Source organism: Hippocampus bargibanti, linkage group LG09 (assembly GCF_051943395.1).
Source record: "Hippocampus bargibanti isolate YZ-2025 linkage group LG09, ASM5194339v1, whole genome shotgun sequence".
Taxonomy (NCBI): domain Eukaryota; kingdom Metazoa; phylum Chordata; class Actinopteri; order Syngnathiformes; family Syngnathidae; genus Hippocampus; species Hippocampus bargibanti.
In genome coordinates, this window is record NC_142742.1 from 21,870,001 (window position 1) to 21,897,637 (window position 27,637).

Here is a 27,637-nt window from a genome sequence, read left to right on the forward strand (position 1 = left end):
CCGCAATAAGTCAAAAGTGGCTGGGGTTGTGACTGTAGTCGAGAGGCGTGTGGATTTATTGGAATGAGAAAAAAAAACGCCGTACAGGACGTCAGCAGACAAATGTCCACGGTTGGTCTCCCCGTGATTACAAACGATTTACTGGGGTGCAACTGCCTCTCCCTTTATACGCAATTTCACAAGGATACTATTTATCGCCTTGTGTGTGTGTGTTTGTACGTCCGTGTGGGTATGTGTACGTGTGTGTGGGGGGGGTGTCCTTTCAGGGTCTATGAATTAATTGGTCATAGCGATTTTTGTTATGTTTGGAGTTAAGAGGGGGAAACATGACAGCTTCTCTCTCTCACTAATCTTCTCTCTCTCTCTCTCTCTCTCTCTCTCTCTCTCTCTCTCTCTCTCTCTCTCTCTCTCTCTCTCTCTCTCTCTCTCTCTATTTCTCTCTGTCTTTCAACATCCACTAGATGGCACTATCACACATACCAATGTTAATACTCATTTTCACTGAACAATCCATTACCGCCTAATTACCATCCGTTTTCAGTTTCTAATTAGAGCCTTGGCCAATGAGCATATGTGAGACGTAGGAAAAACGCAATGAGAGAATTTAACAATATACAGTAATGAATGAGAAGGGTGGATCAAAAGTGGGATTTATTTGATCTGTCAAAAGTGGCATATCCAAAAAGGAAATAGCCGTATGATTCACTGAAAATCAAATTTACAAAATAAACATTTTAAGGTAGAATGCTACAGGCGAGCACTGCTGCAACAGGGTTCTGATTTCCAGTCTCGAGTTTTGCATATTCCTCTTGTCCTTGATTTTTTTTTTAGTTTTTTTTTTTTTACATGCAGCATAGTTATGTTAATTAAAGACTGGGTGAATGTGAATGGTTGCCAGTTCTGCGTCAGCTGTGATAGACGAGTATGCCAGCCCTGGATGTACAACTACGCTTCCACAAGTCAGCTGGGCTCCACCCTCTCAGTAACCTTGAACAGGAACAGGATACCTGTATAGGCAATGAATGTCTTTGATGTGATGGATATACAGTGCAAATGTTTCCCAAGGTCCGGCGTCGGCAACTCGCGGCTCTGGAGCCGCATGTGGCTCTTTCACCCCCCTGCTGCGGCTCCCTGCGGCTTTAGAAAATAAATAATGAGTATTTAATTCAATGTATATTATTTGAGTTTGTTCGTTTTTAAAATGCAATTCTAAATTTGAAGATTATGGTAATTATAAATAATACAAAATAAAACGTATTCAATTTTGTTGTCGCTCATAATATACGTCACAACCATCGACAGTGGACGTATATCCGGTCACAACCGCCAAATTGCGCACGATTTCTTGAATTTTTCGACCCCTAGGTAGGCCAACTATTGATAAATCTAAGAAAAGAAAAGTGTCTGAAGAAAACAGAACGTTTTATGATACGTAGGCAGATTCGTTTGCCTTAAAAACAGACATTGCTCACCCTTGACAGACGACAGCTTACAGTCCTGTATGAAGATGAAGGTAACGTCATACAGCCCTGAAGTGCAGAGGCTGTGCGCTGTGGTGCAGGATCAGAAATCACATTAACTAGGTGATAAATATTGTATTTGCTATTTTGCAAATACGTATTCTTTTTTTTCAAATAGACATTGAGTATTATATTTGAAAGTAATCTTCAACCCAACGTCTTTTTTTCAGAGTTTAATATGTTTTTGTTGCGTGCAGAAATGTAATTTCGCTTCTCTGTAACAGTTCATTGATTCATAAATGCAACACACTATAGTTTGTTTAATGCATATATAAAGGTAAAAAACGATGATGAAAAGATGCAATGTTGTCTTCATTTTAAATGTCAAAAGGATTTTGTGGCTCCCAGTGTTTTCTTTTCTGTGGGAAATGGGTCCAAATGGCTCTTTCGTAAAGGTTGCCGACCCCTGGCCAATGTGAAGCTGCTGAAGAAAAAAATTACAAAGAAAAATAAATCTCTTTGTTTCCAATTCTTTTCATAACTTTGCTCCTGAGAAATGTAAATTTCTTTCATGTGATACTAATAAAGGCTAATCCAATTGTACATATTCTTTTTTCTTCAACAATGGGGGGAAACCTTTTTTTGTGGGCTGGGACTAAATTATCTCTTGTTTGTTTTTGCTGTGAAATGAAGTTTTCATACAATAATAACAACAACAATAATAATACAATAATGCCTTGACAGTAGCTTCTGTATTTTGTTTTTACTGTTGTGTTAAGTAAATTTCTCCACTGTGAGACAAATAAAGGCTCATCTAATCTAATAATAATGATTATTATTATCCATCCATCCATCCATCCATCTTCTGCCATTTATCCGGTCGGGTCCCGGGGGTAGCAACTTCAGTAGAGAAGCCCAGACTGCCCTCTCTCAGCCACTTCTTCCAGCTCATCCTGGCAGATCCCGAGGAATTCCCAGGCCATCAATTTTACTGAGTCTCTCCAGCATGTCCTGGGTTGTTCGTCGCCTGGGTCTTCTGCCGAGGGGGGGGGGGGTGCCCGGAACACATCACCAGGGAGGCATCCAGGAGCCATCTTGATCAGATGCCCGAGACACCTAATCTGGCTCCTTCAGATGTGGAGGAGAAACAGCTTGACTTTGAGCCTCGCTTGAAGGCCCCAACAGTACCACATCAACTGCAAAAATAAGATATGCTATACCGAGGCCACTAAAACGGAACCCGTCAACGCTTCAGTTGTGCCTAGAAATTCTGTCCATAAGGATTATGAACAGAATTGGGGACAAAGGGCACCTTTGGCGCAGGCCAATCCTCACTGGAAACCAACTTTACTGCCAGCAATGCGAACCAAACTCTGACATCGGTCGTATCCGGACCGAACAGCCTATATCATGGGTTCCTGTATCCCATACTCCTAAAATCCCCTCCACAGAACTCCTCGAGGGACACGGTCAGTCAAACGCCTTTCTCAAGTCCACAAAGCACATGTACACTGGTTGGGCAACTTCCCATGCAGCCTCGAGGACCCTGCTAAGGGTGTAGAGGTGGTCCACTGTTCCATGGCCGGGACAAAAACCACACTGCTCCTCCTCAATGTGAGGCTCGACTTCCTGACGGACCCTTGTATAGACCTTACCAGGGAGGCTGAGGAGTGTTATCCCTCTCTCGTTGGAACACACCCTCCGGACCCCTTTTTAAAAAGGGGGACCAACACTCCGGTCTACCAATTCAGAGGCACTCTCACCGATGACCACGCGATGTTGCCGAAGCGTATCAACCAAGAAAGCCAACAACCACCAGAGTCTTCATGAACTCCAGGCGGATCTAATCCACCCCTGGCGCCTTGCCCCCGAGGAGGTTTTTAACCACCTCAGTGACTTCAACCACAGAGATTGGAGAGCCCATCCCAGAGTCCCCAGACTCTGCTTCCTCGAAGGAAGGCGTGTTGGTAGAGCTGAGGAAGTTGTTGAAGTACTCTGCCCACCGGCTCACAACGTCCCAAGTCAAGGTTGTGTTACTTTGTGTAAGCGGGTTCGGTAAATGATACAACTTCTGGATAGAGTTGAGGTTCTTTATTAGGACGGCTGTGTTGGTTGGAGGGAGAAGGCAATTGACATGTGTCGCTCTCGTAGGCTCTCATCAGACTGACTCGCAGCAGCGCGCATGCTCCTTTGATCTAAAGCCAGGCATCACTAGTAGAACATGCAAATACGATTTGCTCATATCATTACATCTCCCTTTCTTAATGGAATTCTTTACTTTTAACAAATGTAATGAATTTAATTATGTCAGTAATTAGCAACCTTAAACTTGAATAACGTATTTCTAAATTTTGCAACTATAAATGAAACATTCACATCATTTTTTTTTTCCACCATGATCACTTAGAAAAACATGTTAAATGGTTTCAATCAGTCTCTCAGGTGGTTTCACTTTCCTTGAGGATTTACGGATAGCATGTCCTGGATTTAGAGGTGTTACAACAGTCTCTGTTACAGTCTCTGTTCGTTGACTTGCTATGGTTGGTTCTTTGAGAAGATCTCGGCGGTTTCTTCTTAAAACAGCACCTTCCTCTGTCTGAATGTTGTATGACCTTGGTTGGACCTGACGCAGAACAGTTCCTTTCTGTGACCATGTGTCTGTTTTGTCTTTGTACCGTACTTGGTCACCGGTGTGTAGTTCAGGTAGGTTCCGTGTTCCTCTGTCATGGTAGAACTTTTGTTTTTGTTTCTGTTGTTCTTTGATCTTCCTCACTTTCTCCCCTTCCTTTGTCTTCAGCAAGTTTTCCGGGATGGGTAAGTTGGATCTCAGCACGCGTCCCATGAGTAGCTGGGCCGGGGACATACCACACTCGAGCGGCGTTGTGCGATACACCAGCAAGCTCTGGTAGAAATCCGTTCCACTGTCTGTTGCCTTGTACATCAGTCTTTTCACAGTCTTGACAGAACTTTCCACCAAGCCATTGGATTGTGGAAAATGTGGACTTGAGGTTATGTGTTTAAAGTCCCACTCCTTTGCAAATTTTCTGAACTTCTCATTGGCGAATTGTGGACCGTTATCAGAAAACACTTGGTTTGCAATCCCGTTTCTAGCAAATATGGCCTTTATGCATGTTATCACTGCTTCTGCTGTTGTAGCTTGCAGTCTGCAAACTTCTGGATACAGGGAGTAGTAGTCTGTGACCAAAAGATAATCTTTACCTTGACACGAAAACAGGTCAGCACCCACCTTCTGGTATGGTCTTTCTGGTGCTTGGTGTGGGTGTAGTGGCTCTGCCGGTTGATTTGCTTGATATTTGAGACAAATTGTACATCTCGACACTTGATCTGTGATGTCTTGATTCATTCTAGGCCAGAACATCAGTTGTCGTGCTCTTTTCTTGCACTTTTCAATTCCAAGATGTCCTTCATGGATCTTTTTGAGCATTTCACTTCTCAAAGTCTTTGGAATGACAATCTTACTGCCTTTGTATATGATGTCATCCACTACAGATAACTCCATCCTGTAGTTCCAATATTCTGCTGCGTCTGGTAAACAATTTTGTTTCACTTCGGGCCATCCATTTTTGATGATTTGTTTCAATTGTTTCAGTGTCTCATCCTTGTTTGTTTCCATCCGTATAATCTCCATCTTTGCATCTGCAACTGGCAATGCACTGGTGATCATGTGTACGTAAGCTTCAACTTCTTCATCCAGTTTAGCCTTCGAGTGCTCCTTCGGGTCAACAGCTCTGGATAGAGTGTCAGCTGTATACATCAGTTTTCCAGGGGTGTATGCGACCTTCAGTGAGTAACGTTGTAGCCTGATCATCATTCGCTGTATACGGAGTGGACAGTCATTTAGTGGCTTTTGAAACAATGCTATTAAGGGCTTGTGATCAGTCTCCACGCTGATTTCTTGTCCTGACACAAATTGATGAAATCTCTCACAGGCATACGTAATGCTGAGCAGTTCTTTTTCAATTTGTGCATAACGTGTTTCCGGATCCGTCATCGAACGCGATGCATATGCTACGGGTTGCCAGCCTTCATGTTTTTGTAGAAGTACTGCACCAAGCCCACTCTGTGATGCATCCGATGATATTTTGATTGGTTTTTCTGGATCATAGAATTTCAGTACTGGTTCCTCTGTGAGCAGCTTCCTCAGTTCATTCCATGCCTTCTCATGCTCATGATTCCATTGCCATTCTATCTTCTTCTCAGTTAATTGTCTCAGTGGGGCCATCTTTTCTGACAGGTTGGGTATAAATTTTCCCATGAAAGTGATCATCCCATTAAACCGTTGCACATCTTTTTTGCATTGCGGCCTTGGCATGTTTTCTATAGCAGACACTTTTCGTGGGTCTGGTCTGATACCTTCACTGCTTAGGATATCTCCCAGAAATGTCAATTCTGTTGTACCTAGCTGACCCAGGCATATTCTGAGTTTTCCATTCTTTTTCTCTACGACAACGAGGGAACTCACCCATTCAGTCGGCTCATCAATTTTCTTTATCACATGCCTGCTCTCCATGTTGTCCAATTCTGATTTTAGCTGCTTTTGAAGAGCAAAGGGGACTTTCCTGCATGGATGTATCACTGGTGGCACACTTTTGTCCACTCTGATTGTGTGTTCTCCTGGTAGGCAGCCTAACCCTTGAAACAAGTCTTTGTACTGCTCCATCAGTTGATCATATGCTGTCTCTTTTTGTCTATCCACAACAAAAACTCTCTTCACTAGGTGTAGTCTCTCACATGCCGACAATCCTAGTAGACCCTGCACATCCCTTGGAACTATGATGAAAGATAGCTTATGTAATTGGCCTTTATGTGTCACATTCACAATGCATTTTCCTTTCATTGGTATGACTGAACCCGCATAAGCTGTTACTTTCATATTTGCTTTATGTATTTTTGGTCTCGGCCTGATCTTCATGAAATCAGTCTCTGAAATGACATTCACATTGGCTCCAGTATCCAATTTGAATTTTAGATGAATGTTGTTCACTTTCAGCGTAGTGATCCAATCTCTTTCTTCTCTTTCATCTTTTACAGCATTCACATAAAGTTCCTCCACTTCATAATGATCATCTACTGCATCTACCTTGCCTTTCATGTCTTGGTTCCTGCAGCAACGAGCATAGTGATTTGCTTTGTCGCAGTTTTTACATATTTTCCCATATGCTGGACATTGCTTTGGGGGATGTTGCGTACCACAACGAGTACAAGATTTTTGTTTGAGTATCCTATTTTTGTTGGGTTTTCTCACTCTTGCTTTGATCTCAGCAGTCTTGTTTTTGTTGAATCTGTGTGCATTTCTTTCCACTGCATCCACGTTGCAGCTAGAATCATTTAGCAACTCTTTAGCCTGTGATTTAACAGTCTCAGCGGCTCTACACAGTGCTAAGGCTTTTTCCAGGTCCAGATCTGATTCTCTGAGTAGCCTTTCTCTCAGTTTATTATCTGTAATGCCACACACTATTCTGTCTTTGATCAGTGATTCTGTTAATCCACCGAACTCACATGTCTTTGATCTGTTTCTCAGCTCATTTGCATATTGGTCAATAGTTTCTCCAACTGTCTGTACACATGTGAAGAATCTGTGCCTTTCAAACGTCACATTGCGTTTCGGAATGCAGTAAGCTTCAAACCTTTGCATTATTTTTGACAGCTTCATCTTGTCATCCTCAGCATCAAATGTGAAGTTATTGTAGACCTCTAGAGCTTCCTCTCCCACAACGTGCAAAAACATGGATGCTTTCATCTTTGAATGGCTTTCATCAGCTCCAATTGCAGACAAATACAGTTCAAAACGTTGCTTAAATCTCTTCCAATTTTCAGCCACGTTACCTGTTAGCTGCAGAGCTGTGGGTGGACGTAAAGCTTCCATTTCTGCCGTTTTCTGCCGTGGGTTGTGCTCAATGTCTTTCCTCCGTGGAATCTTTCGTTCCAAGTCCTTTTATCGTCCTCTTGTCTTCCAGACCAATTCTGACACCATGTGTTGCTTTATGTAAGCGGGTTCGGTAAATGATACAACTTCTGGATAGAGTTGAGGTTCTTTATTAGGACGGCTGTGTTGGTTGGAGGGAGAAGGCAATTGACATGTGTCGCTCTCGTAGGCTCTCATCAGACTGACTCGCAGCAGCGCGCATGCTCCTTTGATCTAAAGCCAGGCATCACTAGTAGAACATGCAAATACGATTTGCTCATATCATTACAAAGGTCAGCAACGCCCCATCCTCACTGTACACAATGTTAGCGGTGCACTGCTTTCTCCTCCTGAGATGACGGAGAGTGAATCAGAATTTCACCAAAGCCCTCCGGAAGTGTGCTCCATAAAAGTTGAGTTGAGTGGAAATATTCAACAGTCCACTCAAAATATTGCTCTGGGAAGGTCATAACGAGATAATTGCCGGAGTGTTCTGAAATGACCCAGACACAATGAATTGCTGGTGAGAGGTGTTTTGTCATTGGAGATGGTCTCCAAGTCACGCCCTAAGATCCTGAATGCGCAACTAGATATTTGATTCATTTTTGAAATGAAAAACAATTTCTGCACATGTGCAGTTTTCAGGTGTAATAACAGTGTCCCCTGCTCAATGGCAGGCATCACATGAAACCAATTCTCCAACTTCATGAGTGTATTTGTGCATCAAATACAAAGAAAAAAATGGGCCTTGGCAAAAAAAGCAAGCCCAAATTAGCTCAATATGGTACATGTATTTTCTAGTGAAATACAATGCTGATTAATACTCTGTTGACTAAATTCAAATGCAAACCAATTTCTCTAGTTTCTTTGACATGACATTAGCCAGAAATGTTCAACCGCTGTTGTTTCTCTAATACCACCGATCAGAAAAGTACATCGAAATTTTGTTTGAAGCATCCATCCATCCATCCATCCATCCATCTTATGCCAGTTATCCGGGGTCGGGTCACTGGGGCAGCAGCTTCAGTAGGGAAGCCCAGACATAGCTCCGCCCCTCTCTACACGCGAGTGTCCAAAACATCCATCCATCCATTTTCCATTGCGCTTATTCATCATTAGGGTCGCGGGGTGGTGACGGAGACTATCTCAACCATCCTCGGACACTCGGCAGGGGATACCCTGAATTGGTTGCCACGGCACACAGAGACAAACAACCATCTGGTCACACACTCACTCCTCGGGACAATTTGAAGTGTTCAATCAGCCTACCACACATGTTTTTGGAATGTGGGAGGAAACCGGAGAACCCGCAGAAAACCCACGCGGGACTGGGGAGAACAGGCAAACTCCACACAGGAATGCCAGACTGGGTCTTGAACTCACAACCTCTGCACTATGAAGCCGGCGTGCTGACAACTCGACTACCGGGCCGCCCTGTGTCCGAAACATGCGGCCGCAAATTCGGTGATACAATTACAAAGTCAATCGTCAAACTGCAGCCAAGGGTGTCCTGGTGCCAAGGGTACATTTGGACACCCTGATGTTTGAACAAAGTGTTCGTTATAATCCATCCGTGTCGAGCGCAGAAGTCCAAAAACAAAACACCACTCAGGTTCTGATCGGGCGGAGCATTGACATCACCCAGCAGAACAAGAGAGCCTCCAGCAGGAGTAGTATGCAGCAAACCCTCTAAGGCACAGGTGTCAAAGTCAAGGCCCGCCTCATCATTTTAAATTCCATGATGATTGCTAAATCTGAGCCAAAATTTCATATTTTTGGATGTCAACCACAATAAAAGTCATTATTCTTGACTTCAGATTTGAAAACGAGTTATTCATTAATTTGCTGTGTGTGCTATATGTAATATTTGAAGGGATTTAAAAATTCTAATGGGTTCCTCAAATTCATAACGGCCCTCGAGAGGAAACCATAACTACAATGTGGCCCGCGGCAAAAAATTACTCTGACACCCCTGCTCTAAGGACTTCAAAAATGATGGCTCCATCTACGTTTTTTTTCTCCATAAGGGGCCTTGAAGCCCTGCATTGTCTGTCCCTCACCTAGGAAGTGTTTGCCATGAACTTTATGCTCCTGACCCTGTCAGGAGCATAAAGCCCCAGACAACTTAGCTCATGGAAGGGTAGCTATCTATCTATCTATCTATCTATCTATCTATCTATCTATCTATCTATCTATCTATCTATCTATCTATCTATCTATCTATCTATCTATCTATCTATCTATCTATCTATCTATCTATCTATCTATCTATCTATCTATCTATCTATCTATCTATCTATCGCTAATAATTTGTTCACTGAAGGTACCTCAATATAATTTAATTAAAAAAAACAACAATAAATAAAAACCTCTGTGATGATGGGATCTCTGTCCAATGGAGCTGATTACCTTCGGAAGCATTTGTGGAAACATTCTTTTTTGTCTCTTCTACTCACAATTTGAAATGCCATGAACAGCGGGAAACACCTAGACTGGCAGCCTTTTTGCCTTACATTCCTGTGACAGGGCTTTTTTTTGGTCAACATTTACACATGCAATAGTGTTATTGGGCTTGCACGGAATATCTGTTTCAGAAAAACACACATTTAAATGTGTAACAACAATCATGTGTAACAACTTGATCTCACGTCCCTCACACAGCAGTAGCTACTTTCTGCCTCAGCACTTAACACCGGTAGGGTAATTAGCACTTTACAAGTGTCTTAATTATCTACCACTCCGAGTCATAAACTCTCCAATACTGCGAGATTCTACAGGACGACAGACTAACAAGACATCGACATGACGGCAAATGACACGACAGTGAGAGAGGACTTGATTTATTATAGTTTGCACATGCAAAAAAATGGTGCAAACTTAATTGCACACGCAAATAGATCTGGGCACTGATCTACGGACGACTTCAGCTGGCTTTGAATCAGCCAAACATTCTTTCCCAAAGTTTATTTTGCACATTATTGGAGTAACCTATATATATATATATATATATATATATATATATATATAAATGTAGCCACAAGGGGACACAAGCCAGTGTCTTATTGTGCCGTTCCCAAGCCCGGATAAATACAGAGGGTTGTGTCAGGAAGGGCATCTGTAATTTTTTTTGCCAAAACAAATATGCGAATCAAACCTCTGGGAGAGAGAAAGAAAAGCACTGGGTGGGCAAGAGGTCCTTCCAGATGACTGGCAAACTACAGCGAACATAATCAGAGACACAGATCGGAAAGTACTTGGTGTATCGAGTGGGAGAAAGGTAGATAAGGAGACTTGGTTGTGGAATGGGGAGGTGCAGGAGTGTATACAGAGAAAGAGGTTAGCAAAGAAGAAGTAGGACACTGAGAGGACGGATAAGAGTAGACAGCAGTACAAGGAGATGCAGTGCACGGTTAAAGTAAAGGTGGCAAAGGCCAAACAAGAGGCTTATGATGACTTGTATGCTCCGCTGGACAGCAAGGAAGGCAAGACTGATCTTTACAGGCTAAGATGGTAAGGACCTGCAGCAGGTTCGGGTGATTAAGGATCGAGATGGCAATGTATTAACAGGTGCCAGTAGTGTGATGGCAAGATGGAAAGAGTACTTTGAAGAATTGATGAATGAGGAAAATGAGAAGGAACAAAGAGTAGAAGACGTGACCGTTGTGGACCAAGACATAACAAACATTAGCAAGGATGAAGTGAGGAGGGCGCTGACGAGGATGAAGGGGGGAAAGGCACTCGGGCCTGATGATTTACCAATCGAGGTATGGAGTGTCTTGGAGAGGTGTTCCTGACTGGGTTATTCAACAAGATATTAGATGGTGAACAGATGCCTGAAGAATGGAGACGAAGTGTACTCGTGCTCATTTTTAAGAACAAATGAGATTTGCAGAGTTGTACTAACTACAGAGGAATAAAGTTGATGAGCCATACAATGAAACTCTGGGAAAGAGTAGTCGAAGCAAGACTAAGAGCAGAAGTGAACATTTGTGAGCAGCAGTATGGCTTCTTGCCAAAAAAGAGTATGCCGGATGCAGTGTTTGCTTTAAGAATGCTGATAGAGAAGTACAGAGAAGGTAAGAAGGAATTGCATTGTGTCTTTGTAGATCTGGAGAAAGCGTACGACAGGGTGCCCAGAGAGGAGCTGTGGCATTGCATGAGGAAGTCTGGAGTGACGGAAAAGTATGTCAGAGCGGTGCAAAACATGTATCATGACTGTAAGACACTTGTGTGGTGTGCTGTTGGTGTGACGGAGGAATTCAAGGTGGAGGTGGGACTCTACCAGGGGTCAGCTGTGAGCCCCTTCTTATTTGCTATGGTGATGGACAGGCTGACAGACGATGTTAGACAGGAATATCCTTGGACCATGATGTTTGCAGATGACATTGTGATCTGAAGTGAGAACAGGGAACAGGTGACGGAGAAACTACAGCTGTGGAGATATGCCCTGGAAAGGAGAGGAATGAAGATCAGTCGCAGCAAGACGGAATATATGTGTGTGAATGAGAGGGATCCAAGTGCAAGAGTGATGCTACAGGGAGAAGAGATAAAGAAGGTGGAGGATTTTAAGTACTTGGGGTCAACTGTCCAGAGCAATGGAGAGTGTGGAAAAGAGGTGAAGAAGCGTGTCCAGGCAGGGTGGATGAGCTGGAGAAAAATGTCAGGTGTGATGTGTGATAGAAGGGTTTCAGCTAGGATGACAGGAAAAGTGTATAAAACAGTGGTGAGACCAGCCATGATGTTTGGACTGGAGACGGTGCCACTGAAGAAAAGACAGGAAGCAGAGCTGGAGGTAGCAGAGCTGAAGATGTTGAGGTTTTCTTTGGGAGTGACCTGGTAGGATAGGATCAGGAATGAGTACATTAGAGGGACAACTCATATTAGAGGCTTTGAAGAGAAAGTCAGAGAAGCCAGACTGAGATGGTTTGGACATGTCCAGAGGAGAGAGACCGACTATATTGGGAGAAGGATGCTGAATCTTGAACTGCCAGGCAGGAGACCGAGAGGAAGACCGAAGAGGAGGTTTATGGATGTGGTCAAAGAGGACATGAAGGTAGCTGGTGTGAGAGAAGAGGATGCACAAAACCGGGAAAGATGGAGGACAATGATTCGCTGTGGCGACCCCTGAAGGGAAAAGCCGAAAGGAAAAGAAGAAGAAGATTGGAGTAATATATATAATAGAATTGCAAAGGTTTATTTTGTATCTTTAAATATCTAGTTTGACAGGGAGGTGCAAAGTGGTGCGAGTGTAGCGCATATAAAATATGAAGCGGATGAGATTAACCACTTGAGTAAAAATGGTAAATAAACTACAATGACAGCATATACAGTACTACTTTTTATGGAGCTTGTTTGTTTCTTTAGAGAAGTAGTTTTGAAAACTATTTTAGCATGTTTTCCACAACTTATACCAGCAATAAAAAAATGTGATGGATAACTATGATACAATGGAATTCATTCAGCCTTTTTGAATGCCTTTCGAAGACCGTATGACTTACGAACGTTTTGTCGGAACGGAACCCGGTCGTAACTCGGATGTTATCTGTATTTGGTATATAATAGTATTCTATAAAACATGTTGCATAAAAACAATAGCTTGACGTTGTATACTATTCGGTAGTGTAAACGTCACATCGGAAATTTTGAATGGATCTCAATTCACGACCGTTTGACTTACGACCGTTTTATCGGAACGGAACCCGGTCGAGACTCGGATGTTCCCTGTATATATACTGTACATATTATTATTGTTGTTGTTTTTGTGTTACTTCCAGGTTGAGCGAATGCTGGCGCGTGTTGCTGCCGCTGCTCACCCGCAGAAAAAAATATCCTGTGACTGTAAAGTGTCCTTGATAATTTTGAACGGCGCTTATAAATGAAATGTATTCTTATTAATATTAGTATTATTATTATTATTGAATGACTAAAATTGAAACCTTTTCAAGGGATTTGGAAAATTATATTTGATTTTCTACTGGAAATAAATATTAGCCAGGCTGATGCTGGGTGGAAGTGGGTTTTTCAATGCATGAATGAAAACAAGTTTTTCCAAAAGTCTCCACCAGAACTGAAAACATGAAATATAAGACAGTGTGTTCTTTTCTCTCTATGTTTGAGGCACAGAATTTTTATTTCATTCATTCGGTGGGAATTGGGCAACGTGACATTTTCAGTACAGCAATACTTAAAGTCTTTGTGTTCAGTTTCAACCATTAAATAAAACAACACCAACTCCCCCCCTGCATCCCATCACAAACTAAAAGTCTTTCCTTTCGACGGTAGCGTTAAGATTCCAAGTGTGCATCAACCTCACACATGAAAACCTTCTAGCTTTTGTAAAAAAAATGTCTGCCAGGACACTAAATGGTTCTTGTCGACTCTTTTTTTTCGCCCCCAACGGACACTGCCGTTTGTCAAGTGGCTGCCTTTTCTTCTGTAAGGAGCTAGTGTTTAGAGAGTAGCTCTTTAGGCTTGTTTACAGTTATGCCACAGGGTGCCACGTGCAGTCAAATATGACACAGATGAGGGAAGGACAAATGAGTGATCATATTAGAATGTTTCTGCAATGGAGAATGAATTCCTATGGGAGGAGTAGAGAGGTGACACGGCAGGTAGATCGGTTCAGAGTCAAATAAGTCCAGTGGAACCTTACTTTCACATAATAATAGGGGTGGACATGGTCAAAATAATAATAATAATAATAATAATAATAATAATAATAATAATAATAATAATGATAATAATAATAATAATAATAATAATAATAATAATAATAATAATAATTATTATTATTATATTATTATTATTATTATTATTATTATTATTATTATTATTATTATTATTATTATAAATAAATAAGAAAATCCAAAGAAAAAGGAAAGCACTGATTTTGTCCAATCTGAAGACACATATGACTATGAAATGTTGCACAGGTGTCTATCCAAAAAATGTAAATAATGCAAAGGAAGATCTGATTTTCTTTCAGAAATCAAGACACTAAAAATAAGTGTGAATGCCGTAAACAGGCTGACAGAATCCTGGAACAAATTAAACCATGACAGACATTTGGCGGAGAAAAACTTGTTATAAGTAGAACAAAATGTGAGTAAAATGGATATGATATAATTGTTTTTCTCTGTGCAAACAACGATGAATCAACTCCGTGTGGGTGGATGTATCTCCTGAACAAAAAATAAATAAAAAATAAGAACCAAAACCCCCAATGTGACTCTGGGAAAAAAAATCTGCTATTAAATTCTGCAGTTTGTTTTTGCGCTTCTGTGGTGTCTAAAAATGATACACAATGAAGAAGCCATTCGTCCAATGTTTATTTTACTGCAATGCCCCATGGGGATCTTTGCTAAGAAGCCCATGGGCTTCTCAGCTCCACACATCCCCATTCCCATTCTGCAGAATGGGGATGTGTGGACTTGATTGGCTTCTATGAGCTTTAATCATTGCTCCATTCCTTAATGGAGCAATGATGAGCAAGGGGATTAAGTGTCTTATTTAAATCTCATGCTGCCCTCTTGATAATTTACTTCTCAGTAGCCAAACTGATTAAAGACAATGGTAGTTCCATAGTTTACCTTCCCTGAACTTTTTATCTTCTATATGTTGTAAGAATATGAAGTTTACTCTTTTCCCACAACAGAGAGCTTTAAGGAGTGGAGGAACAGGGATTGTCAAAATACAACAAATCAAGAGTAAAGTGACTCTGCACCATGATGGTTACATGGTGTAAGGAGCGAGTAGAATTTTCTCTCGTATTATGTATGCTGGAGTTTTGTTGGGGACGAGTTGTGGCAGTTTTATGAGCCAATGTTTTTTTTTCTTTTTTCTTCGGATGTGCAAGTGTATGGGTTGCAAGGGGAGACTGTGCTATTGGAGGGAGTGTGCATTATGTCCAAGGCAGATATTTACACCATGTCAGCATGATGACCTTGAATCTGGCCTTGGAACTCACTTGCATTCTCATTTCAATTTCTTTGCTGCAATGTCAGAAAAAAAAAAAAAAAACATAAAAACCTGTGAAACAAAAGGTTCTTTCCTCAGGCTATGCTACTGCTGGAGGTGCTGCTTCCTCCTGCTATTTTAAATGTAATGTTTGACACGAATACATTATTCATTGTATTTACAATTTAGTGTTTATTTTTCAGAATCGCCTGAACATCATCCTAGCATGGTAAAATAAAACATTTTAGGACCATAAACATTATTAGGTGGATTAAATGTAGTGCAGATTAAGAATGTCTATACCATTATTTTATGTGGATACCTTTTGTGATTGTTGGCCAAAGGAACTGCTTAGTGGATTTACATCCTTGAAGGGGTAACTAGAACATGAAACCAAATTTTAAGATGCATGTAAACATCTCCATTTGCATTGGTCGACAATGCTACATTGAAATCTCTTTTCTTACAATCTGTAACATCCTATGTGATTGTGATAATGTTGTGTAGGTTCAAACTCAAATTAAACTCGACTTCATTTCAAGGTCCTTTCGTGAGAAAATTATTCGCAAATATACAGAAGGTATTGCTGAACAAATGCATTATTACTCTCACTTTATTAGCAACCATTTTTTGACCACTATGACTTGTCACTAGACACACACACACACACACACACACACACACACACACACACACACACACACACACACACACACACACACACTCACACACCCACGCACACTGCTCCTGAGTGGAGGTGAAGAGCTGATGACCCAATTGGATGTCATGGTACGGACTCTGCTGTGATTGTTATAGACGTGATTTGCACCAACTGAGTTGTAAAAGAGCACCATTGACCACTAGAGGCACTGCTACGAAGATAGCTTTATCGACCCATTCGGCCTGGTTCACAGGGGTGACCCACATTTCCACAGGCATCTCCCTGCAGCATTTTTGTCTTTGTAAATGGACTTTCATATTATTTTAACTAATGTTGTATCGTACATACTATCTTAAATGTTGCCCACTCGACATCAATTGGTCATCCTGGAAGGGGGATTCTACCATCTGCGGTCCCTTTTCAAGGTTTATGATTTTCCCCAGATGTTTTTTTGTGTTTTTTGTTGCCCCCTTTTGAGTTAAGGTCACGGGATGTGGTTAATATTTGTCAACAGTAGGCATATTTTATTGCTGTCAAACAAACCAAACAAAATCTACTGCTTTCCTCGAAGTACTTGATTCTCCAGGATGATAGTACCATTACAGATTCTGTCACTTCCACTTTAGCGGAGCCGTCTGATCCTCTAACCACTTCTCCAATAACAGACAATTCACTATTCATTCACCTTTAACCTTTCCCATGAGATATATGTCATTGCAACAAATGCCCGACATGCCCTGTCTTATCCTCGATTCAGCTTGTAAATCATGTCAGCCTTCAGCAAAGCACACGCTTGTATTGACAAGAGGCAGGTGAGAAATTATCTGCCTATGCCTTTTCCAGTACTGCATTGTGCTCTCGTCTCTCTGTGAAGTTGATAAACTATGCCATTCAACTACGTGGTCATCAGGTGCGCGTTCTTCAATTCTAGATTGAGAATCCCTATCCCATAACATTATTATTATTATTATTATTATTATTATTATTATTATTATTATTATTATTATTATTATTATTATTATTATTATATTAACGGATTAATGCTTTGATGTTGCTCAATGTTGGGGTAATTCGTGATACAAACATCTTTAAACATCGCTCCCTAATCTTTGTGTACGTTTTGGACTTCCTGATGCGTCATATCCTGCCTTCCTGTACATGATGTCGCATCTACATTACGTCACATCCTATCGCGTCACACCTGTGCGCCACGTATAAATGCTCTCCCATTGCGTTCGTCTCTCTCTTTCTCTCCTCTCCATGCTTCGTCCTTGGCCGACACCGCGATGTCTCCGCTCTCTTCAAGATTAAACCATTTTATCTGTTCAACACCTGGCTTCCTTATGATTTAACCATCCTCTGCCATCAACGCCCGTAGAAGCAATGAATCAGGGACGAACGATCAAAATAAACCAATTATTATTGGTGCCTTTGACCCGGATCCTGATGGCTTCGAGAGGGGGGGAACGGGTGGGCCATGTGTTGCTTCCAGTGAACGAAGCTCTTTTTCCTTCGAGAGTGTTCGAGTGGGCAGCCCCTCCCTTCTGGTGTCTGTCGTTCAGGGATTGTTTTTACGGGTGGGTTGCACCGATAGCATGCAGCTATATGTTGAGTGAATGTATTGTAGAATTCGTTCGGCCAAAAGTAATTCTATTTACAGTTAATCTGCGTATCTTCGGCTAGTAATGCAAATTTCGATCGGGTCAAGGCGGATCATCCGAATTCGAGCCGATGTGCGGAGTTTTCACACGTGACTGATTGACACCATTTAGAGTCGAGAGAGTCTGCTTCCGCGCCTCCGGAAGACGGATTGTAAGACTGGGAAAGTTCCAGGCGATTCTTCAGATGGGATGAAGTTCTGGAAGTTCAGGTGCGAGAACTGGCGAAAAATTGATTTATTAATTATTGATTTATTAATTTGGAGCCAGACGATTTTGTGTTCTTTTGTTGTTTAATTGCAGCTGCAATAGATCGGGGATTACCGTAACATTGATGCATTCACCAACACTAGCGCGTGGTCAGCACTGCTAGCCATTGGTACGGGGTTTTCCAGGGAGTTTCATTGTCATTGAGGACAGAAAGGGGTCGGCTGAGGTGGGGGGGGGCGTTTGGAGGAGCCATCTTTGTGTGTGTATTTTGTCTTCCCTTTTGTGTCCTTGGTCTTTTGTCTTTTTGTGTTGCATTGTATTTGTGTATTTTGTGCATGTGCGCACGTTGTGTGAGCTTCGCTAACACAAAGGGGGGGGGGGTCTGCCAGCAGAGAGAGCGGGCAGCCCAGATCTCCCTCCTTCCTCCTTCCTTCTCTGCCCGAAAGAAGGGGAGGGTAAATTCACAGCCTCATTCTCGGATTGGCAAAGTGATTCGTTCGCGAATAGGTTAATAAACTGAAATAAAATGAATAAAGAGGTTGCGTTAACATTCACAAACGTATTGTGCAAAAACATTGTGTCAGCCTGCATAAAATCTGCAGCACAGTTCTCTTTTCTCCTTTCACAGGACGAGACAATGTGCCCTGGGGAAAGAGCCTTGTCATTACAAGAGGACTTGATGGGGGTGCTATGCAGACGACTATCCTGTCTCATCGGGAAACCTGTCCAACCATGCAGTGAGGAGACTTTCGTCTCCGCTCGGCGTCCCCATGAATGACATAACACTGTTTTTTCCCATAGCTTTTTGATAAATACCATCCACTTGAAACAAAAAAAAAAAACTGAGTTAAATAGGCAGGCACATTAGACTGAGTGAACAACTAAAGAAGCCAACAAATAAATAAATAAACAGAAGCCGAACTTGAGTGAATTTGTACGCAAAAGTAAAGTATTTTTGTTAGATTGGATAAAGTGTTTTCACTAAGAGAATTGAACACCTTGAAGTCAGTATTCCAATGTTTTTGTCTGCGATTGGGACACATAATTTTGAAATCCTGATTTGGGCGAATGCAAAAAGAAATGGAAATTGTATAAAATGACAGAGTCAAAGAGTGAATTTATAAAATTGGAAGATTAGTTTTGTTAGATTGAGCTAAACCTTGTTCTGTCTACAGCTTGATTAGGCCATTTGGAAGAAGCCAGAGTTATTTACGATGCCTCTTCAAAGGTTTTGTCAGCACAAAACGTCAAAGAGGGGTTTAAAACCACATTCCACTGTGTTGACCTCTCGTAAATGACAGTTCAATTGGAAAAAGTAAATAAAATAGTCAGTAAATTAGGATAAATAACAGGAACGTTTATCTTGAATTGGATGGAAATTGGAAAGGTAAATGTAACTAGATTCACTGGTGATTAATTACTTAAAAGAGATTCACCAGTTGGTATCATTGGACTTTTCACAGAAGAAACATTTATGGATTTATTAAGATAATGATTGTGACATGATCATTACACTTGTTTTGACCTGAAAATTGTCATCCCCCTGAAGTCAAAGAATAGATGATTTGATTCATTTATACGATACGTATTGGAAAAGGTTGAGTTGCAAAATTTGATGACTAAACCTTTTTCATTATTCTTTTCATGCAGATGATGTGAACCACAACAATTCGCAGACAGAGCTGGGATGGTGGTTGAGAAATTGTTCAATTTGCAGGACGAATTGATGAATTGTGAGATGCACAAGCCATTTGCATCCACCCATCCTGTGATTTTGTAGGCAGACGTTGCTGAATCACAGTCGTAGCATCGAACTGCATTTTGATTCTTGATGTCTTTGGGAACAAAATTCAATCTCTGTTTCAATTGTCATAGGAGATCCAACAAGAGAAGCCGCAACGGCTGGTGTAATTCACTTGCACATCAAGAGTTTGGCACACCGAACTGATTATTTGGGATCAATGACAAAGCCCCTATTGATAATAGTTTTGATTTCCAAAAGTATAGTTTTTGCCATTTATTCAAATGCATGACGATTTTTATTTTTTCCGCTGAATTTTTCAGACACATTATTGTGATGCTCGACATTCAGAATGCTGTTAAGGTATTTCTTATTCAATGATCTAGCGAGCGACGAATTGTGACAATTAGGCTTGATCGTACGAAAAATATTCAACGTTGGAAATGCGATGGCGGAAATCTAACGTTTATTAAGACAGTCGCAGATGCTGATTCATCTTCTGGCTACCTTTGCGTACAGTGATGACATTTGTCAGTTCAAAAGTAGTTTATAGTTACGACTAAAAAGGCAGGGTAACCTGTTGAGATTAATTTGATTACGAATTATCATTATTATTATGAATTGATGCAGTGCACATTAAAGTAATTGATTGCGGTGCACATTAAAGAAATTTCTCGCCGGTAAAAATGAAATTGACGGATAAATTGAGTGGGTGCCGATGTCAGTCAGAGATTCAGGCGGAATCAGATAGTATATTGTATAGGGCTTCCACGCTAACCAGAAGGAGATTCTTCAGAAGAGCTCCTGGGGAGTTCATGTCAGGGTGACCGGATATGAAGCTGGGTTGCACGGAAGGATGTCCTATGCAGAAGTGAAACTGATTGTCAACTGGTGCCCTACAACTGAATGACAAAGGCGACTATGATGACCATTTACGCAGATTGCCATAATGTTGCTGACCATGTCAACTAGTGCAAAATAATTGTGGAAGGTTGTCCTCCACCCATACAATGTGGCGACATGCCAAGATTTGGCCTCCAACATTTTGGAACAATGATTGACAAATGGTTTTATACAAATTGATAATCTGTGCAATGTCAAAGATGGATCGTGTTTTCCACGCAAACACGTTCCCAGTTGGCAAATTGAGACTTTTCAGGTCTCAACAGGGGGGAGTGACGATAACTCAGATCATCATTGCCAAAATTTTTACTTTGGGTAATGAGTGATGTTGGCAACGTCATTCCCCAAGAAAAGTCATGCCCTCCAGCAATGCAGACTCACTAACCACTAACATATACTAACCCAGTGTTTTTCAACCTTTTTTGAACGAGGGCACGTTTTTTTTTTCATTGGTATTTTTTTTGCGGCACACCACGAACCATCCCGCAGGAAAGAGGCAATCTTTGACGTGTTGCCACACGGACGAATATTAAATTACCCTCCCAGTCTTTTCAGCGCGGACACAGGACAATGACATACATTGGCAGAACATGATTAATAAATGTTGTAAATTGTTGTAAAATTTTACATTCGAAAAAGGGGCATTGGGTAGTTTCTTACGGCACACCTGACGATCTCTCACGGCACACTAGTGTGACGCGGCACAGTGTTGAAAATCACTGTACTAACCAACTAACAATGACTTACTGCCATTTCTGTGAGAGAATGCATTGCAGAGCCTAAACGATGAGACAGACTTTGATAGGGAAAGAAACGCCAAGAACGTGTGATGTGTAGAATGAAACCATCCTTTCGACATGTGACCTGGCACAAGTCTTCTTTTGTTCTCCACAGGAAGGAGCTGCGGTCTGAAGGGAATGACGTGGCCCACCCCAACATGGGATGGACCGGTTGCGGAGCTGCTAGCCGTCATAGCAGCTACAAGCTTCATCTGGATTCGCGAGGACATCGTTCGTGAAGAAGATTCCCGATGCACGTCACTGGAGCCGCGTCGACAGATCACACACCTTTTCCCAGTCACCAGCTCATCTGTATCACACCCTGGGGCCTGCTTGCGACAAATGCTACAAACAATTTCATTCCTCCTCGTCGTCCTGGTAATCACCATCCAGGATGCCAAAGATTTGACTGGTGTAGCGATGACATGATTTAATTTGAAATTGTTTCCATTATGATTGTTCTATTTTATCATGTTCTTTTCTTTTTTCTTTCTTCTTTCTGTTCACCTCCACCAATGTTAGATATGTTCGTTAGGGGGGAGATGTTGGGGTAATTCGCTATCCAAACATCTTTCAACATTGCTTCCTAATCTTTGTTTACGTTTTGGACTTTCTGATACGTCATATCCTGCCTTCCCTTACATGATGTCGAATCTACATTACCTCACATCCTATCGCGTCACACCCTGTGTGCCACATGTAAATGCTCTCCCATTGCGTTCGTCTCTCTCTCTCTCTCTCTCTCTCTCTCTCTCTCTCCTCTCCATGCCTCCTCCTTGGCCGACACCGCGATGTATCCGCTCTCTTCAAGATTAAACCAACTTTCTGTTAAACACCTGGCTTCCTGATGATTTAACCATCCTCTGCCATCAACGCCCGTAGAAGCAATGAATCAGGGACGAACGATCAAAATAAACCCATTACTCAAGTTCCCTTAGGCTGTTCCATATTTTCACCCCACGGACAGAAACACTGAGTCAAGTTCTGAATTGCTTCAGTACAAAGTGACTCCCACACACATTGCCATTGGTAAAGTTCAAAAAAAAGTTCTAGTTCAGAAAATCCAATGTTGGCAAAGCTCACCAAACTGGTATTTCACTGGTGACAATCATGGCAGGATAAGGACTCAATTACAAAAATCACTTGTCATAAAAATACAAGGAGATGCCATTTCAAGAAATGTAAACAAACTTACCGATAATACAAAACGTGAACAAGAAACAAAGTGAAAAAGAGTCTATATAATCAATCACGTGAGTTGTGAACAAGGCAAGCGAATCATCCAACATTAATTGCAACACATGACAGGTGTGGCTCAGGAGGGACCGCCCCACCATTCCCCTGTTCGATCCAAAAACAGAAACACACAGAAGCTTTTCATAGTTGTTTTTGAATACAGTGGTACCTCGGTTCTCGACCATAATTCGTTCCAGGACCCTGTTCGAAAAGCGATTTTTTCAAACACCGAAACCATCTCTTAGCTCCTGTCACTTGCGAGTTGACAGCGGGGGAGGGGGTGGGGGGGCGCCTCTCCCGGCCATTCTCCGCGTGCTGTCAATTCTCTAATCACGGACTCGGGGCATTTATACGGTTCGCGATCACCTCGCCAATGCCGGATGATTGACTCAACTCGCCACCGTACCTGGACTCTTCCTTCGATGCGCGAGTGTATCCGGTCCGATGTATTTTCATCACGTCCCGTAAATGTATGTCATCTTCCGGGATTGCGTAATTTTGCACCCTCGTGTGCCATTTGCTTTTTGGCGTAGTAAGCGGGTCGGATCACCCCCTGCCTTCTTACTCGCTGTGTTTTCTTTTATTTGTGAATAAACATCCTGCTTGGGTAGTACGTGTCTGCTTTGGGATCCCAAACATTCCACTACGTTCCGACGAGTCAGCTGCCGTCACTCTCGCTCGGAATGTGACAGCTACGGATGACTCGGCTACAGGATGTTCTTTTCTCTTCAAATATCTATCCAATGACACTTGCTCTCACTCCCACAGTAACATCACTAGATTTCACAGCCTCCTTATTCTTTAATATCATACTGATCATAGATTTCGCCATGCTGTATTCCCTAACCAGATCAGACACTCGCACACCTCCTTCATATTTTGAGATTATTTCTTTCTTAAATGCAATAGTTGTACGCATTACTTTTCTTTTGTCACTTTAAGCAGCACTTACTTTCTTTGGAGGCATGATTAGGGGCTAAAACTCTTCGTACACCTATATTAAACGCTAGAGCAAAACGCAGCACCTCCGCTAGCGACAACAGTTGGTCACGAACAGAGCGATACACCCGTGCGCCGCTCAGCTCCCCACCCTCGCGTACGCACTCACGCGACGTATTGGCGTTCGAACACCGATTGAAGCAAGAATATCTCGAATATTTTGTTCGAACACCGATTTGTTCGAACTGTGAGGCGTTCGAGAACCGAGGTACCACTGTATTTTGTTTTGATGGTCACCTTCCCCGAGAAAATATATCACATGCTGCATTGACACCAATCACCAATGCCTCATTACCAGGAATGTGGTTACCTAAACAAGGAGTGCTCCAACAAATATTCCTATTAAATCAAGTTGTCTATTCATTGTTTATTCAACTCTACATTCTCTCCCACTTAATCGGGAGGAAAACCTAGTCTACCTTCTCCTCAGCCACTTTTCACACCTCTTCCTGGGGGATGCCAAGGCGCTCCGAAGCTCTCATATGGACATGATGGTAGGACAGAATGACCTCGGAGTGAAGAAGATTGTGTTTGCGGTCATGTCTTACTTCATGTATTCAGATCCCCACAAATGATAACATTCCAATTAATGATCCACTTTGCAAAAAAAATGCAAAATATTGATTACTCCGAAATGCAGCCTAGTTTGAGTGTGAGCACCACCGTTGAAATTACGATGATGCAGTGGGATATATTTATGTCATATGCTTTCAAGGACAACAGACGCCTCAGGACAACTTGTGTCCATAATTTGTAAAACCACTTCAAATGACTTCTACTGAGCGTATTTTACTAATATTCCACCACATATAGCTATATTTTACGTTTTAAGACTCACACTGAATATTCAGGAAGTCTTGATTTTGAGTTGGTGACGATTCCTGACGGGACGTCACGTCAGGAACCACACCCAACTCTCCGACAGATCTTGGTACACCCAAAGAACAAAATACACCCGGCAAATAAATGCAACTCAATATATGAAATCCCATGCAAGTCATGCAATAAATCATACATCGGGGAGACAGGAAGGACTTTCAATACAAGAAAAAAAGAGCACAAGAACGAGTGTGAGAAGGAGACAGCAACAATACAAACAAGAGCAATAAAAGAACAAGCACAACTGGAACACCACATCCAGCCATCACAGACCACTGCAAAAAAGAAAATCATGGACTGGGAGAAAGCCAGAGCCATCCACACCGAAGAAAACAAACATTATAATAGATGCAGTGTTTGCATTAAGAATGCTGATAGAGAAGTACAGAGAAGGTCAGAAGGAATTGCATTGTGTCTTTGTAGATCTGGAGAACGCGTACGACAGGGTGCCCAGAGAAGAGCTGTGGTATTGCATGAGGAAGTCTGGAGTGACAGAAAAGTATGTCAGAGCGGTGCAAGACATGTATCATGACTGTAAGACAGTTGTGAGGTGTGCTGTCGGTATGACTGAGGAATTCAAGGTGGAGGTGGGACTCCACCAGGGTTCAGCTCTCAGCCCCTTCTTGTTTGCTATGGTGAAGGATAGGCTGACAGACGATGTTAGACAAGATCTCCTTGGACCATGATGTTTGCAGATGACATTGTGATCTGTAGCGAGAACAGGTAACATGTGGCGGATAAACTAGAGATGTGGAGATATGCCCTGGAAAGGAGAGGAATGAAGATCAGTCACAGCAAGACGGAATATATGTGTGTGAATGAGAGGGATCCCAGTGCAAGAGTGATGCTACAGGGAAAAGAGATAAAGAAGGTGGAGGATTTTAAGTACTTGGGGTCAACTGTCCAGAGCACTGGAGAGTGTGGAAAAGAGGTGGAGAAGCGTGTCCAGGCAGGTTGGAGCGGCTGGAGAAAAATGTCAGGTGTGATGTGTTATAGAAGGGTTTCAGCTAGGATGAAAGGAAAAGTGTATAAAACAGTGGTGAGACCAGCCATGATGTTTGGACTGGAGACGGTGCCACTGAAGAAAAGACAAGAAGCAGAGCTGGAGGTAGCAGAGCTGAAGATGTTGAGGTTTTCTTTGGGAGTGACCAGGTTGGATAGGATCAGGAATGAGTACATTAGAGGGACAACTCATATTAGAGGCTTTGGAGAGAAAGTCAGAGAGGCCAGACTGAGATGGTTTGGACATGTCCAGAGGAGAGAGAGTGACTATATCAGGAGAAGGATGCTGAGCCTTGAACTGCCAGGCAGGAGACCGAGAAGAAGACCGAAGAGGAGGATTACTGTGATGTTTTTGGTGTACATTCAGGACTACTGGTGAAAGCCTTAATACCTTTTTAAGAAAACAAAAACAATATGCGGCTGTTGAAGCTTACAACGAAGAATTATTGACTCATGCTGATAACCGCTAATACATTGATGAAAAGTCAATATATTTTTTATCCAGTAAATCAAATCATTATTTTTTCAAACAGTCCTTGCCGGCCGGCTTCACTCTGTGTACAACTGTTGCCAAAATCGATTAAAGTACAGTCATTTGAAGTTGACAAGACAGTCAATTTTGTTATTCATGTAAAAAATAAATAATAAAATAAAAACAATGAAACCAGGGGCACACCATGATGAGTGTTTCATTTGATTTTGAATTAACAGTGACTATTTAACATCAATGTCACATCTCGTTGCCATCCTGGGCGCGCCCCGCCCCTCCTGTCACCTCCTCCGCCACTCCCGGGAGACGGCCCCTCCAATCATCACTCACCTGGGTTCCCACAGCTGATTGTCATTCACTGATTGTGCCTTCTGTCTATATCTGCCTATCGCTCACTACCGTCTCCGTCGGAGTATTTCTGGATGTTGCCGTTACCACTTCCGTGTTGCCAGGTCTGCTATTATTTAGTTATCTTCCTCCACTCTTCCCTGTTTGTTATTTTTTGATGCATGTTTCAGTAAAGACTCTTGCTCCTTCCAAGCCTGTCACGTCGTGTATTTCGGGTCCTTCCCTTTCGCCAAACCCCGTCGCTCAAGTCCTGCCTTTTTGCACTCGAGCGTCGTCACAATCAATTCATCCATTTTCTGATGCGCTTGTCCTCGTAAGAGCCGTGGGGCGGTTGGAGCCTATCCCAGCTGTCGTTGGGCACTTGGGAACACCCTGAACCCATTAACAGCCAATCGCAGGGCACACCCAGACAAAAAAAACCCATGCACGCTCACCCTCCCACTTTGGGACAATTTACAGTGTTCAATCAGCCTGCCATATTTTGGAATGTGGGAGGAAACTGCAATACCATGAAGGCATCATGCAAACTCCACACCGAAGTTTGAGTCAAACCCAGAACCTCCACACTGTGAGGGCAATACTTGTCACCGGGCTGCCCAAGAATATAACCATACAAATTAACTACATAGCAAAACTCATGAATAACTGTGCATGATGATTTATGTTGGGACTGCTCATGCGAAGAGCTTTGCGCGCCACAAATAAAAGACAGACATCTTTCAAGTCAACCATTAACACTCATTGCCACACATTGACGTTTCATGCTTGTGAGATAGGACAAGACAATACAATACAATAACACATTTTTAGTCTCATAATGGAGAAATTCACAATTCCCAGCAGCAAAGTTATGAAAGAAATAAGTACCTGAACAAAATAGAGGCCGACTCTCTCGCAGCACTATCTTAAAATAACAAAATAATATGACACAACACAAAAGACACAGACAGCCTTTGAATCATAAGCATTTTTGTCACCTTGACACCTACTTTGTTGTACAAAGCAGTTAACGATGAAACAGAAGAGGACCAAAGTGTCCTTCCACCAGTGGTTCACGGACGGCATGCTGAAGATGTGTATATATCTGCTACAAGCTAAATTTTGAAACCTGTAGCATCCTATGATGAAAAGAGGTTGTCTCACATCTCCTGTCCCACGTAATCCGCTTCAATTCCAAGCCGCGACTCCCAGTTCCACATACGCATTGACGCTCTGCGCTAACACTCCTCTACTGTATTCATCACCAACTGCTCATCAAGACATGCATCCATCCATCTATCCACATAACAGCAACAGCACACATGACAGGCACAGACCCAAAGAAAAAGGAAAGTAAGTCATGGCTGACAGAAAGGACCACCTCGAACTTGGTGTGCCAGTCAACAAGAC

The 27,637-nt window shown here is 42.1% G+C and overlaps 1 long non-coding RNA gene across 1 annotated transcript; it reads right to left on the minus strand.

The window, feature by feature from the left end:
- Nucleotides 1–661: 661 nt before the first annotated feature.
- On the minus strand, nucleotides 662–27,284 carry LOC148893965 (uncharacterized). Its single transcript, XR_016116067.1, has 3 exons — nucleotides 27,238–27,284; nucleotides 1,473–1,550; nucleotides 662–1,137 (listed from the first exon to the last, which is right to left on the minus strand). It is a non-coding gene; the product is annotated as an uncharacterized LOC148893965 (long non-coding RNA).
- Between the last annotated feature and the right edge of the window lie 353 nt (nucleotides 27,285–27,637).